The 5,317-nt window shown below is 37.1% G+C and overlaps 1 long non-coding RNA gene across 1 annotated transcript; it reads left to right on the forward strand.

Moving 5' to 3' along the window:
* The first annotated feature begins 477 nt into the window (after window positions 1-477).
* Window positions 478-3,284, forward strand: LOC147648175 (uncharacterized). The gene is made up of 2 exons (XR_015280558.1): window positions 478-1,697; window positions 2,389-3,284. It is a non-coding gene; the product is annotated as an uncharacterized LOC147648175 (long non-coding RNA).
* The last annotated feature ends 2,033 nt before the right edge of the window (window positions 3,285-5,317 follow it).

The following is a 5,317-nucleotide window of genomic DNA, read 5'->3' on the forward strand; positions in this document are numbered from 1 at the left end:
AAGGGGGTGTGGAGCCCCCGCAGCGCCTGCAGGATGGTCCTTGAGAAAAGAGGCGGGCCGTGCCTGTTACCACTGCCCGGGGGTACTTTCTCATAAGTATTCAAGTATTACGTTAATTATTTCCACTGCAGACTTTCACTCAAGTTCATAGACATAGACATATACACATACACATGCATATACACAAGCATATACATACACACATAAATACCCACACACATATATATTGTATAGTATATATATAAAAATATATGTATTTATATATACACATATATATTACACATATATGTGTGTATATAGATGTATGTATGTATATATACACATATATATAGATGTGCATATATATGTGTGTGTGTATATATATATATATATATATATATATATATGAATTTTCTAAGCATGCATAACGATGCTTTTCCTGTCTTTTTTTTTTTTTTTTTTTATATATTTTTTTCTCAGTTTGTTTGGTCTTTTTTGGCAAAAGGGTAGCTTTGAAGCCGGGCGGGGGTGGGGGGGCACTGAAGTTGTTTTGTCTGTTAGTGTGATTTGAAAGTGAGCCCGTGTAGCGCTTTAGCCTGCCCGCAGCAATCAGGTTTTCGACTCACGAGGCTTTGATTGTAGGAGTTGTCTTATTTGCATTGATGTGGATGAACCAGCTGCTGGAGCATACAGAACTGCACCTGACACAATCACTGAGCTCGGGATTAGCACGGGGAATCAAGAATTCACTGTGCTACATGGCAATCTCAGCCCTACATTAGAGTCACTCATGCAAAATGACCCAAATTTGCAATGAGCACAATTAGCAATCCAAAGATGCATTTTAATTTAGGGGCTGATATTTGCTTGTGTTTTACTTATTAAATATAATGATTATGTGCTCCTTAGTATGCAAGGCTGAGCAAGATTAGCTTTTTACTCCCCTGTGAGCCCTACCAAAGCGTGCTAACTGCAATCCTTGATATTTAGGACAGACAAGAAATTTTGTACTCTGTAATCTAAAGGGTGCATTTCTTTCTTTTGTTCAGTGTTTACATGAATAAAATAGAAAGGGCATGGGGGTTTTTTTCACAATTTTTTTGCTTTTCTCTCTCATTGAGCAATCACTTCCAATTTAAGAAGCAAAATGTTGCTGTGTTATATATCTCTCTCCCTGCCCACCAATTTGTTCAAAGTATTCTCATCCCTAAATCGCCTACCATTCCTGGCCTTGCGAGAAGGGTGTTTCACTGAAGTTAAACTGCTCGAGTGAGAAGCTAGCAAAGTAGTTTCACTCTTGATCAGTCCTGACACCCAAAGATCTTGAATTCAGAAAATAAATCAAAATATGAACTCTATTTACTTTGCTTTCGTGTATTTAGGTATAGAAATTTCTACCCATGATGCGGGGAGGGGGGACCACAGGGGACAGACAGGAAGTGAAGAAAGGGTGGATTAAGTGGTAATTTGGAGCAAAAAGCGTGCAGTTCAAAAGCTAAAGCTCCCATTGGAGAACAGAAAATTTAATGAGCTTTTAATGGAATGCAATGCTCAGAGCAGTAAATTATTTGTTAGTTGATGATGCAATTGGCATGCTGATTAGGGTTGCTTGGTTTTTTACTGGACATAGACTGAATCAAAACAGTTAATCCTTGTTGTTCTGCTTGGGGGTCTCTCGTGGAGCAAATGGACATTTGGAACAGAGGTTGTCAATAAAGGTGAGTGAGCTCCAGGTAGATTTTAAATACGGTGGTAAAATTTTTCTGATAAATATTTTAAGGTGTTTTAAATCCGCAGTGCTTGCCCAGTGTATTGTGAACTCTGTTTAAAGAAACAGTAGGCCTAGAAGGGCCTTCTGTCAATCCTTGTTTCTTTCTTGGATGGTGTACATTACATTTTATTTGATTTTTTTTTAGCATTACCTTCAAAATGACTTTTGGACAAAAATATAGGCAATAAACAGAAATTGAAGACTTAATTCACAAGAAGAAATAAAAACTACATAGAAGAAGTTACTGTTTCCAGATTATTAGAAGTGAAATTAAAGTTTTTGTTAATATACATTAAATATTTATGCACTTAAAACTAGATATTTTTTTAATGTCAGAAGATGTTTCATATTTTTTCTTATTATCATTTCTTTAAAGGGACATCCCTTTACTGTGAAATGAGATTGGTTTTTATTTTAGTGGACTCAAAGAAAAACAACAAAACAAAACTCCATTGGTGTTAACACCACAGTGGAGAGGGTGACTATTGTTCTTTTATGTCTGCTGACTGTAAATATTTAGCCTATTGAATGCTCAGACAAACCGGGTTGCACAGATCAATTCTCTTATTGACACAATATGTGCTTGTTTTAAGACAATGATTATCGTTTTGATTGTCTGTCTGTTTTGGATTGTATAGATTAGCAAGACAGAAAAGTGAAGAAAAAGAAAAAGAAAAAGAAAAAGAAAAAGAAAAAGAAAAAGAAAAAGAAAAAGAAAAAGAAAAAGAAAAAGAAAAAGAAAAAGAAAAAGAAAAAGAAAAAGAAAAAGAAAAAGAAAAAGAAAAAGAAAAAGAAAAACCTTGAAGAATTATAGACCAGAAGCTTTGCGTTTTACGTTAATGACAAAGTTCCTCTTCTGGAAGTCTCAATTACATAAATCATTGAGTTATTCACTCACGATGATCAGATTCCTTTAAAATCCAATAAATAACTATCTATGTGTTTTATCTATTCCTGTTTATGAACCAAGAGGTTAAAAGCTTTTGACTGGCATTTGACTTCTGATCTCACATAAATGTTATCTTATCAGTTCCTGCTTGTTAACTTGCATTGATTGCTTGTCCCTGATGGCTTTTAGATAAAGGGGGTTTTATTATACTTCCTATTGAAACGAAATAATTTGCTTTGTTCTGCGTCTGTAGTCCCAGCCCACAGAGTAACCTTGTAACCCACCAATTTTTGCTGAATAGACTAAAATCCAAACTATTTACAGTTTTTAGGAAGCCGTAATTTTGTCCACAGTATTGTTGCTGGAATTGATCTAATGTTTTGTGGGTTTGTTTGGTCTTTTTTTAGCAAGTTTGGGATCCAATGTTGAATGTTACCTTTATATTTCCATCACTTTTAATTACCATAGATTTTGACCAAGACCAGATGAGTTAATACAGTCACACAAAATTGTATTATACACCCAAATTTGAGAAGCCTCTCTGAAAATTGTTTTAATGCACTATATACCTTATTCTTACTGTATCATTCTCATCTGCTAAAATGGTGTAGTTGTTCGATAAATCTATGCTAATTTTTCCTATCATATTGAAGGGATTTGTTTTATGTTACATATTCATCTGTGTCCTTCTGTCCTCCTCATGCACCCAAACTTGTCGATATCAGTCTGATGACTCATGTGCAGGTGATCCTCCAGACAAACCTATATGATGTTCTGCTGCATGTATATAACCTTAAATATATTTAATATGTTTTATTACTCTTTGCCAGGGTGTTAGAGAATGTTACTGTAATTCCTCTGGCAGATTTGCTAAAGGGCATTTTCCCATTAATTTTCTTATAGAAACTGGTCTATAATCATAGACTAAGAATAAAAAGGCAGCCATCTTGTAGGTGTCATATTGCACTTTTTCTTTGTGGTTCTTTTCCACTGAGTCTTTCTTTTCTTCTGCCGTTTTATTTGCTTTCACCTAGTTTGACCACAAATATAGAACTTGATATGCTGTCTTGGTTCTAGAAGACAGGTGTCTGCTAGGGAGGGCAGGAGCCTCCCTTGGGATGAAAGAATGTAGACCCCCTCCCTCCGAATTATTATAATTTTGAAATCAAGGGGCTTTCAGGCATAGATCTGGGGATAGGAATAACAGTTCTTTACTAGTATAACCAGGCAAACAAACAAACAATAACTACAGCAATAACAAGAAAACAGAACCAGGGACCCCGTGACAGCTTTCTCGGCTGAGACGGGATGGAGGAGAGGCTTTGTTTTCACAAACCCCTCGGGCAGTCAGTTCCGGTGCTCCTGCAGGGCTCTGAGGAACAGTCAGCTGGAAACAGCAGGGATGAGCTGAGATCCTGGGCTGGTGGCTGAGGTGGAACAGCAGGGATGAGCTGAGATCCTGGGCTGGTGGCTGAGGTGTATCAGCAGCTCCGCGGCGGTGGCTGGCACTGCCACACGTCCCGGCAGGGCAAGGGGTGCGAGGCCACCAACAAAGAGGGGAGAAGGAGAAGAAGCAGCAGCTCCATCTGGGTGATGGCGAAATTCCCTTCTCTCCACCGCAGCAGCTCCGCGACCCAGCACACCAATGTCCTTCCCCGAAAAACCGAAAAAGAACCAGCCCAAAAACTGTCCCCACCCTCCTTTTCTGCCCCTTCCCCCCCTGGTCCGTTGTGAGCACCCCTAAGTACCGGTAGTTAGGTTGTCCCAGCACATAATGGGTAAAAATTCCCCGGGCAGGCCAGAAAGACAAAACAAAAAAAACAAAAAAACCAAAAAAAAGAACACCTAACCCTCAACATATGCAAGAAAACCTGAATTAATATGTCCATATACTATAGAAAAGTAGTATTCCCCTTTGACACTTCAGGCAATCATTCTCTAGTATTTACAAGGAAATGACATCTAAAAATTTTTGCATTCTTTGGCCCTTTGTGGAAATTTGTTTGCAGAAAGGAAATATGTAACCAAATATTATTATTGTGAACAAGATTCATTTGCCTGCAAACTAACGTGCAGGTGTGCCATTCAGGAATGCTAAAACAGAAATCTCCTGAATGCACCCTTCCCTAAATTAACTTTGTTCTGGCTAATATTTATTAAAAAAAAAACCTGATTACTGTTTTGGATGTTCACATTGTCACTGTGGAAAGCTTAAGGGATTTGATTCTTGTTAATGTTGCTTTTATTTCAACAAAAAGAATATTTAATGCAATTCCTATCTTTGTACTTAAAAAATTGTGTTGTTTAAAGATGTAGGCTCAAAAATAAAATGTCACATCCCCAAATAATCTGCTTAATGTAATTTAGTAATTTCATCAATGAGTATCATGATGTTCCTACATGGTTAAAGCTTTTTTTAAAGGAAAGCTAAAATTTGAAATTCACAACTTGGCTATCAGAAATGTGACAATAAAGGGTATGAAGCTATTTGTCAGTGTCATAAATGCTGTTAGCAGCACTGTCATTAACAAGAAGACTATTCAGTTCAGCATAAGCTGCTCCAGATGTAATTGATTAAGCCAGTATTGGCGAATTACAAAATTTTAGTAGTAGTTTGAACGTAGTGGGGTTTCATCTGTTTGAAAACTTCCTAAGAAATAGAAAACTTTTCTCTTCCA

The sequence above is a fragment of the Cyanistes caeruleus genome, chromosome Z (assembly GCF_971803275.1).
Source record: "Cyanistes caeruleus chromosome Z, bCyaCae1.hap1.1, whole genome shotgun sequence".
NCBI lineage: Eukaryota > Metazoa > Chordata > Aves > Passeriformes > Paridae > Cyanistes > Cyanistes caeruleus.